At 39.7% G+C, this 11,341-nt stretch overlaps 1 protein-coding gene across 1 annotated transcript in view; it reads right to left on the bottom strand.

Moving 5' to 3' along the window:
* LOC106584983 (sialate:O-sulfotransferase 2) overlaps positions 1–6,086 on the bottom strand; it is a 97,866-nt gene extending 91,780 nt beyond the window's left edge. The window contains exon 1 of the mRNA XM_014170690.3: positions 5,513–6,086. The gene's annotated coding sequence lies outside the window, so the exon portion shown is untranslated. The remainder of the gene's footprint in view (positions 1–5,512) is intronic.
* Positions 6,087–11,341: the final 5,255 nt, after the last annotated feature.

The raw sequence follows: 11,341 nt of genomic DNA on the forward strand, positions 1-11,341 counted from the left end.
GCTAATTTCCTGCAATTCTATCCATTTTGTCAAAACTTATATCATGTTAATGATATCTGAGTGAGAGTAACTAACAAAATCAATGGGGCCCCCTTGGAGTTCAGGGCTCCTGCGCACCTGCCCAGCGTGCACGGTCGCTATTCAGACATGATTAATTCAAGTTTAGATACAGTAGCTGGCTAGACTAACTTTATATTTGTATTTGTATTTATTTTTGTACTTTTACTCCTTTTTCTCCCCAATTTTGTGATATCCAATTGGTAGTTACAGTCTTGTCCCATCACTGCAACTCCCTTTCGGACTCAGGAGAGGCGAGGCTAGACTAACTTAACAATGTAAAAGTTGTTAGCTGACATGGTCATTTTGTGACTGTCAGTGACTGACATAACAAGAGAAAAACTGCTGATGCACAACCAAATTTCGAAATTGCACATTGCGTATTCTACTATTCTAACTCGCAACAGTAAGACTGACTTCCCAAATAAATAAATAAATAAATAATATGTTGTTTTTGGTGGGGGCCCCTTAGCGGCTGGTGGCCCTAAGCGAACACTTATATCACTTATGCATGGAGCCAGCACTGGTTATATTAGAACCAATCACAGAGATGTCATTGTACATGCTGTAGATGTTTCTGTCATTTCCCTCAGACATGACATGACTAAGCCACCACTATATGAGTCCTACATCTCTACTTATAGAGATCATAGATGAGACAATGCCTAATTTACCTGTCAGAATTTGGAGGCATTAAACTGTTTTCATTGAGATGATGGACGTGTCTTATTCACTGTTCTTTCCTTCAATCACTGATTAACCTCTTTATAACTGACAGGCCATAGATCTGCTGTTCTGTCAATCTATGATTCTTATTCTCAGTGGTGTAAAGCGCTTAAGTAAAAATACTTGAAAGTACTACTTAAGTAGTTTACTTTACTTTACTATTCATATTTTTTACAACTTTTACTTTAACTTCACTACATTCCTAAAGAAAATGATGTACTTTTTATTCTATACATTTTCCCTGACACCCACAAATTCTCGTTACATTTTGAATGCTTAGCAGGACAGGAAAATGGTCTAATTCACACACCTATCAAGAGAACATCCCTGGTCATCCCTACTGCCTCTGATCTGGCGGATTCACTAAACACACATGCATCGTTTGTAAATTATGTCTGAGTGTTGGAGCGTACCACTGGCTATACGTAAATGTAAAAAACAAGAAAATGGTGCCGTCTGGTTTGCTTAATAGAAGGAATTTGAAATGATTTATACTTTTACTTTTACTTTTGATACTTAGGTATATGTAAAATGAAATACTTTTAGACTTTTACTCAAGTAGTATTTTACTGGATGACTCACTTTTACTTGTATCCTTTCTATTAAGGTATCTGTAATTTTACTCAAGTATGACAACGAGTACAGAGAAAACCATCAACTCCCTCTGTCTAATGTGCCACTTCCCTGAGACACTGCACTGATGAAACCCAGAGAACACTCAACACTGAAGCTCCGTTTTTATAGCCAGGCTATTTCTGTATACACTCTAATGAGAATCTTGGCATCCGTTCATGATAATGAAATATCAATAGAGAGAGAGCACATCATCAAACATACATACAGTACAGGACAGTACAGTGCCTTCCCATAACACAGCAGGGTTCAGAGGGTTTCATTGCTATGACCAGCTCAGCCATGGATGTTCTCTTTATGTCAGCTCCTCTGGTTATATTCACAGACCAGAGCCACTTGTTCTGATCCATGAGGAGTCACTGAGAGTTCACCAAGAGGATAAAGAAGGAAGCCTTTAAAGTGCTCGACTGGGCTGGGTACTAAGCCTGCTAGAATCTGAAATTCTAAATGAAAGGCTACCTACATACTAGATTTTTTTTTACTTAACAAAAAAAAGAGTACTCACAACTGTTTCAATGTGTCAGCTGGCCTGGTGAGTAATTGGAATGAATGAATATATATAATGGGCAATACTAGAAAATACTGTACCATGCATCTGTTATTACCATGGTTAGTTACCATGTAGGGTGACCCAGCCCCCGAAGTGACTAGTTACACTGAATGCAAGGATTCCTCTGTTTTGTCTTACGAATTCAACATTCTCTGTGTTTATCTCACCAACCCCCATTGTCACACCTCAGAGGCAGAGGTTCTGTTGTCTTTACAGGTCTGTAGGTCTTATGTCTGAGTGGAGGTTAACTAGTAATGCTGTTGGTCAACAACTCAGATTTTTAATCCAAACAACTGAGGCTTAAAGAAGGTCTTAGATTAATTGTCTCACTCTCTTTTTTGTTCCTGATCTGCGCTGGTGAGATACAGTCTCTCCTCTTTCATTCTCTTCCTCTCCCATGAGCTATGGGCTCCCTCTCTGATCATGCTTAGAATAATGCCTTGTAATGCTTGTTAATGCTTTGTAACTTAAGCTTTATGTCTTGTATGGCATAAGGCTCCCGAGTGGCGCAGTGGTCTAAGGGACTGCATCTCAATGCTAGAGGCATCACTACAGAACCTGGTTTGATCCCGGGCTTATCAAAACTGCCCGTGATCGGGAGTCCCATAGAGCGGCGCACAATTGGCCCAGCGTCATCCGGGTTAGGGGAGGGTTGGCCGTGGTAGGCCGTCATTGTAAAATAAGAATTTGTTCTTAGCTGACTTGCCTAGTTAAATAAAGGTACATTTTTTGGTTCAGTATGTTATTTCATTCATTTTACAAAGTAATTAAATACACTTGTATTTAGAATTCCATTTTCAGACATTTATTGATTGCCAATTACTGTAACTCAACTTTAGTCTCTTGCATACTGCTAAATCATCTTTATGGAGTCAGATAATTCATTTAATGGGCCAATTGCTTAGTCTTATTATGAGTCGCATGTGAGGTATATATAATATGCACATATCAAATATTACTTCACTACAACCATTCCAATAACAGTCATTGAGAGCACCTGAATGTCTCTTTTTCCTATCTAATTGCAAAGGGGTGAGAGGAACATTATTCAGATATACTGTTGCTGTTTGGCACAGCATCACTCAGAATCCAAACCCCCTTGAGCATTCTTATCTCTAGCCTGTCCCCCCACTTTCTCAGCCTCAGGCTAGTAGATGGCTGCAGGGTGGGACGGCTACTGCCAGCTACACTTAAGCTAGATAATGATTTCATTTGTCAAAATGAGTGACTTGTAATTCATCAATTTCTTGCAAAAGTACAAGGTGTTGACACATATAATATATACACAACTTGTCATTAATAGTGGGTGCCCGGTTTTATACTTACTTTCTCCAGAGGGTAATTACTATAGCCTACTGTACTGTACTATGGCAGCAGTCTGAACAATTCCCAGCATTAATAACTGGGTAGTTCAGCAGACTTGTGGTCATTTTTAAAGACTTAACATATTGCTGTTATATTATTCTGACCCAAGAATGTTAGGGTTAGGGTTAAATATGGGAATGTTTGCTCACTTCCAGTACTGAATAACTGTGCCTCTGGAGAGCACCAGCTGACAGATGATGCTTCATTATGAATACCACCAAATATCAATTCAGTTAATTTCCCCATTACTGAGCTACCACAAAGGAGAATAGGTCTAACACATCTCTAACCATGCCATTAGCCTCGGTAACAGAATAACAGAGGGTTAAGGAAGGAAAGGCAGGAAGTCAGGAAGGCAGAAAGGCAAGCCGGTTTCCTCTGCTATCTGAGGTGGATCTGCAAGTCATTCTGCTAGTTAAACATTAGCAGGAGGGCTCTAATGAAAGTCCAGCTGCCTCACACTTTGGGTAAAGTGAGAGTTGCGATGTGTTGATTCTCACGACCAAACAATATTTACATAGAGCAAGCCCTCCAGAACAGGCAGGGAAATAATGACATGCAGCCTAGCAGAGCCACTGACTGGGCATGATTACACACACTGAGATGAGTTGGCTACTGGTGCAGAGGGCACTCTCACATTTCCATTAGCACACCTAACTAATCCAAATAAACCCTGAATGTATCAGGTGTTGTGAGATTCAGGGGAGCTGATCGTTTTACACACACACACACACACACACACACACACACACACCACACACACACACACACACACACACACACACACACACACACACACACACACACACACACACACACACACACACACACAAAATCAAACAACCTCTTCCTGACTTGACTTTGTCTAATTGATTATAGACTACAGACAGACTATTGTAATTTTTGGCAACGATTTACACAAAATACTCTGTAATGTCAAGGTGGAAGAAAAATGTTAACATTTGTGAAGAAATTATTAAAGATAAAACTAACATATCTTGATTTCATACGTATTCAACCCTCTGAGTCAATACATGTTAGAATCACATTTGGCAGCGATTAGAGCCCTCCTGCTGTGAGTCTTTCTGGGAAAGTCTCTAAGAGATTTGCACACCTGGACTGTACAATATTTGCACATTATTATTTTTCAAATTCTTCAAGTCCTGTCAACTTGGTTGTTGATCATTGCTAGACAGCCATTATTAAGTCTTGCCATAGATTTTCAAGCCAATTTAAGTCAAAACTGTAACTAGGCCACTCAGGAACATTAAATGTCGTCTTGGTAAGCCACTCCGGTATATATTTGGCCTTGAGTTTTAGGTTATTGTCCTGCTGAAAGGTGAATTTGTCTCCCAGTGTCTGTTGGAAAGCAGACTGAACCAGGTTTTCCTCTAGGATATTGCGTGTCCTTAGCTCTATTCCATTTCTTTTAATCCTAAAAAAACTCCATAACTCTTGCTAATGACAAGCATACCCATAACATGATGCAGGCACCCCTATGCTTGAAAATATGAAGAGTGGTACTCAGTGATCTGTTGTGATGGATTTGGCTCAAACATAACACTTTGTTTTCAGGATATAAAGTTCTTTCTTTGGCACATTTTTTGTAGTTTTACTTCATTGCCTTATTGCAAACAAGATGCACTTATCAATGTCTCAGATGCTATACAGTAGAAACCAGCTGATAGAAACAGACGTTATCCAGTAGAAATCTGCTGGTAGATGTTAAATCCGACAATAGAAATCTGCCTATAGAAAATACCTTGTTAAATCCGACAATAGAAATCTGCCTATAGAAAATACCTATAACAGCCTAGTAAAATTCTATATCTGGTTAAAAAAAATGTAATCAATGTTTGACAACTTTCATTGAACTGAATAAAATATGGTAATGTCTGTAACCTTTAGACTTCAGACTCCCGTCTAAACGTTTGCTGGTTTGCTGAAATTACACTGCACTGTCTGATCGTCAAAACAATTGTGATGGGGGCACTTATCAATGTCTCAGATACTATACAGTAGAAACCACCTGATAGAAACATACGTTATCCAGTAGAAATCTGCCTATAGAAAATGCCTATAACAGCCTACTAAAATTCTATATCTGGTTAAAAAAAAATGTAATCAATGTCTGACAACTTTCATTGAACTGAATAAAATATGATAAGATCTGTAACCTACCTCAAATAGGAGTCATGAGAGAGACATCCAAAGGTGAGTGCACTCCATTACCGCATAGTCGGAAATCTTTGGTTGAACCTAATGCGCGGGTAACAGAAAGATGCAACTCTGAAATAAGAATGGGTCTGATAACTGCTCTCATGCACAATCTTGGTCCTCGCTCGGAGAAAATTCCTCACAATATCAAGACAATAGATCCAGTGGTAGTCTAAATATTGAGATGTGGTAACTAATTTATGAATTCGCCATAACGTCCATGCGTGGGTCCTCTGTCACTGAGTTTCTCAATCCCGTCACAAACCAATCTTGGTCCAGTTCAATAAAGCATTCATTGGATGCTGCCACACGTTTATTTACATTGAGAGAAGAACGCGGAATATGGTCCTTGAAGCAAACCAAATTATATTGAACACGTTAGACGGGAGACTATCCTTTCTGTATACCGCTGTCATCTATTTGGGTCAATGTCGGTATGATGCAGACAGCGTGTCGCGGTGAGAAGACCTGTCTATTCTCTTCGTGTCCAGGCCGCCTGTCAAACAGCCCTGTGGATCGCGCACACCACAGCGGTAACCGCGCTCTGCGCTCCACACAGGCGGATAGCACTGCCTACTGTATTTAAAGAGACACAGCAGAAAATACACGCAACTAAGGGCGCGGTGACTGTGCATTTCACTGTGCGTTTTGTAATAACTACTTTTTCTATTGCATATATTATAAACCATACAGGCCACCCTACACCATAAAACAAATAATTTATCCTTGAGTATTCATGTATGATTCATGTCTTGAATTAATTATATGGGTATATATGTATGATTCATGTCTTGAATTAATTATATGGGGCAGGTAATGGTCACCTTGACATGATTTATTTTATTTATGTAGTTTTATTTAACTAGGCAAGTCAGTTAAGAACAAAATCTTATTTACAATGACAGTCTACCAGGGCAAACCCTAACCCGGACGACACTGGGCCAATGGTGCGCTGCCCTATAGGATTCCCAATCACAGCCAGTTGTGATAGAGCCTGGAATCGAACCAGGGTCTGTAGTGATGCTTCTAGCACTGAGATGCAGTGCCTTAGACCGCTGTGCCACTCGAGAGCCCCCCGAGTGACAGCTTCGTTTCTACTGTGTAATGTCACAACAGCGCAGTACACCAAAACATCATACATCTAATTCTGTTTTCGTGAAAACATATAACTGTGATAACTTTCTTCAACATGGAATCTATACAGTTTACAGCAGTTGGCTTGAGAGTCATACTAGCCTAATGAAAGTCAATGGTAGAGTAGCCATCTAACCTAATCCCTACTGCTTTCATCACTGTAGAAATCTAAGAGCTGTGACTGAGAAACTTTCTGGCACTGCAGTAGGCAAGGGAAGAGACATGGCTGTGACCCTTTATTCGCCCCAAAAATGTATATTCTATTTTTCTATTCAATTTAAGGCCTTTATTGGCATGGGAAACATATGTTTACATTTCCAAAGCAAGTGAAATAGATAATAAACAAAAGTTAAATAAACTATAAAAAAAATGAACAGTAAACATCAAAAAGAATAAAGACATTTCAAATGTCATATGTCTATATACAGTATTGTAATGATGTGCAAATAGTTAAAGTACAAAAGGGAAAATGAATAAACATAAATATAGGTTGTATAGGTCACAAATATTGCTGCTGTGATTGCACACTGTGGTATTTCACCCAATAGATATGGGAGTTATCAAAATTTGATTTGTCTTCAAATTATTTGTGAGTTTGTGTAATCTGAGGGAAATATGTGTCTATAATATGGTCATACATTTGGCAGGAGATTAGGAAGTGCAGCTCAGTTTCCATCTCATTTTGTGGGCAGTGTGCACATAGCCTGTCTTCTCTTGAAAGCTCTTTCTCAATAGCAAGGCTATGCTCACTGACTCTGTACATAGTATCACATTTTAGTGAAGACCCAGATGCAGACAGTGTTGAGGTAACAACATTTTATTACTAGAACAGGGACAGGCAACACGCCAGGTCAAGGGCAGGCAGAGGTCAGTAATCCAGATCAGAGTCAAGAGGTACAGAACAGCAGGCAGTCTCAGGGTCAGGGTCAGGACAGGCAGAATGGTCAAAACCAGGAAAACTAGATGACAGGAGCAAGGGGAAAACCGCTGGTAGGCTTGACTGACAAAGCGTACTAGCAACAGACAAAGAGAGAAGACAGGTATAAATACACAGGGGATAATAGGGAAGATGGGCGACACCTGGAGGAGGGTGGAGACAAGCACAAAGACAGGTGAAACAGATCAGGGTGTGACACAGTCAAAGATTTCCTTCATTTTGAGTCAGTCACGTGGTCAGGTATTTTGCCCCTGTGTACTCTCTGTTTAGAGCCAAATAGCATTCGAGTTTGCTCAGTTTTTTTGTAAATTCTTTCCAATGTGTCAAGTAAATATGTTTACAACGGTGCTTTTCTGGATTTTGATAATTAGCGGGTATCGGCCTAATTCAGCTCTGCATGCATTATTTGGTGTTTTATGTTGTACACGGAGGATATTATTGCAGAATTCTGCATGCAGAGTCTCAATTTGTTTTTTGTCCCATTTTGTGAATTCTTGGATGGTGAGCGGACCCCAGACCTCACAACCATAAAAGGCAATGGGGTCTATAACTGATTCAAGTATTTTAAGCCAGATCCTAATTGGTATGTCGAATTTATGTTCCTTTTGATGGTATAGAAGGCCCTTCTTGCCTTGTCTCTCAGATCGTTCACAGCTTTGTGGAAGTTACCTGTGGCACGGATGTATAGTTTTTTGTGTGCTCTAGGGCAATGGTGTCTAGATGGAATTTGTATTCGTGGTCCTGGGAACTTGACTTTTTTTTTGTCTTACTGAGATTTACTATCAGGGCCCGGTCTGACAGAATCTGTGCAGAAGATCTAGATGCTGCTGTAAACATTTGACTTCAGATTCTAGTAGGGTGAGGCCGGGTGCTGCAGACTGTTCTAGTGCCCTCGCTAATTCGTTGATATACAGTGCCTTGCCAAAATATTCATCCCCCATGGCGTTTTTCCGATTTTGTTGCGTTACAACATGTAATTTAAATTGATTTTTATTTGTATTTCATGTAATGGACATACACAAAATAGTTCAAAATTCTAAAAAATAAAAAACTGAAAAGTGGTGCATGCATATGTATTCATCCCCTTTGCTATGAAGCCCCTAAATAAGATATGGTGCAACCAATTACCTTCAGAAGTCACATAATTAGTTAAATAAAGTCCACCTGTGTGCAATCTAAGTTCCACATGATCTGTCACATGATCTCAATATATATACACCTGTTCTGAAAGGCCCCAGAGTCTGCAACACCGCTAAGCAAGGGGCACCACTAAGCAAGCAGCACCATGAAGACCAAGGAGCTCTCCAAACAGGTCAGGGACAAAGTTGTGGAGAAGTACAGATCAGGCTTGGGTTATAAAAAAATATCTGAAACTTTGAACATCCCACGGAGCACCATTAAATCCATTATTAAAAAATGGAAAGAATATGGCACCACAACAAACCTGCCAAGAGAGGGCTGCCCACCAAAAGTCACGGACCAGGTCAGGAGGGCATTAACCAGAGAGGCAACAAAGAGACTAAAGATAACCCTGAAGGAGCTGCAAAGCTACACAGCGAAGATTGGAGTATCTGTCCATAGGACCACTTTAAGCCGTACACTCCACAGAGCTGGGCTTTACGGAAGAGTGACCAGAAAAAATGCCTTGCTTAAAGAAAAAAATAAGCAAACACATTTGGTGTTTGCCAAAAGGCATGTGGGAGACTCCCCAAACATATGGAAGAAGGTACTCTGGTCAGATGAGAGTAAAATTGTAGCTTTTTGGCCATCAAGGAAAACGCTACGTCTGGCGCAAACCCAACACCCCCCATCACTCTGAGAACACCATCCCCACAGTGAAGCATGGTGGTGGCAGCATCATGCTGTGGGGATGTTTTTCATCGCAGGGACTGGGAAACTGGTCAGAATTGAAGGAATGATGGATGGCACTAAATACAGGGAAAGTCTTGAGGGAAACCTGTTTCAGTCTTTCAGAGATTTGAGACTGGGATGGAGGTTCACCTTCCAGCAGGACAATGACCCTGAGCATACTGCTAAAGCAACACTTGAGTGGTTTAATGGAAACATTTAAATGTCTTGGAATGGCCTAGTCAAAGCCCAGACCTCAATCCAATTGAGAATCTGTGGTATGACTTACAGATTGCTGTACACCAGTGGAACCCATCCAACTTTCAAGAGCTGGAGCAGTTTTGCCTTGAAGAATGGGCAAAAATGCTAGGGGTTAGATGTGCCAGGCTTATAGAGACATACCCAAGAGACTTGCAGCTCTAATTGCTGCAAAAGGTGGCTCTACAAAGTATTTACTTCGGGGGGGTGAATAGTTATGTACACTCAAGTTTTCATTTTTTTTGTCTTATTTCTTGTTTGTTTCACGATAAAAAATATTTAGCATCTTCAAAGTGGTAGGCATGTTGTGGAAATCAAATGATACAAACCCCCCCAAAATCCATTTTAATTCCAGGTTGTAAGGCAACAAAATAGGAAAAATGCCAAGGGGGGTGAATACTTTCGCAAGCCACTGTATATGTTGAAGAGGGTAAAAAGCAAAATTGACATTTGCTCATTACATTGTTTTCACTGAGGAAATGTACGAGTCTGCTGTTAATGATAATGTAGAGGATTTTCCCAAGGTTGCTGTTGACGCATATCCCACGGTAGTTTTTGGGGTCAAATTCTTCAACACTTTGTGGATTAGGGTGATCAGTCCTTTGTTCCAAATATTGGGGAATATACCAGAGCTGAAGATGATGTTAAAGAATTTAAGTATAGCCAATTGGAATTTGTGGTCTGTATATTTTATCATTTAATTCAGTATACCATAAACCCCGTAGGCCTTGGAGGGTTTGTATTTTGTCCTGTAGTCTATTCAGTGTAATTAGAGAATCCAGCAGGTTCTGGTAGTCTTTAATAGTTGATTCTAAGATTTGTATTTGATCATGTATATGTTTTTGTTGTTTGTTCTGTCATGTCTTTGGGCATCATTAACTTGAAGACATGTTTATCAAAAAACTCTCTGTAATTATTATTACGCGATTAAATTGATTAATCATGTAACTGTAATTAACTAGAAGGTCGGGGCACCAAGGAAAATATTCAGATTAAAAAGTTATAATTTCCCTAATATAACTTCCAGATATTATAATATCTGATCGATTTGTCTCCTCATTAATGATGTGTTAGTTTACCTCGCGTCAGTCTCATTCCAAACGTCGTAAATTGTTGTTATCTCCACGAACCCAGTCTTCACTAAGTCATCCATACATCAATTGTCTTAAAATAATTTATTTACTAAACTAAGTAATTCACAGAAAGCATACAAAACAGTAGGTATCGTTACAAATCAACGGTAGAGGAATGTGCCCTAGTGGGCTAAACCGGCATGGCGGCTTGTTAAACAAAGGGTGATAAGGGTCAGCTGAGAAGGCACAACAGAGTTGATAAATATTAACAATTGATATGCTAATCCTTTGCACATGAACGCTCACTCATTTGGAAACAATTGCAATCAATATATATATTTACGCTCAGTGTGTCGTCGTGATCTTTGTTGGAGAGTTTCGTCCTCTCTCTCTCTCTCTTGGTTAGAATAGATCTTTCAAAGCGACATTCATTAATGTCGTTATAGAATGGATGTTTCGTCGGTCTTCGCGTTCAATGATACCGAATTTCTAGCTGCAGACTAGTAATTAATATCAAAGACTTGTTATTATTCTGTCGGTATC

The sequence above is a fragment of the Salmo salar genome, chromosome 24 (assembly GCF_965601325.2).
Source record: "Salmo salar chromosome 24, fSalSal1, whole genome shotgun sequence".
Classification (NCBI taxonomy): Eukaryota; Metazoa; Chordata; class Actinopteri; order Salmoniformes; family Salmonidae; genus Salmo; species Salmo salar.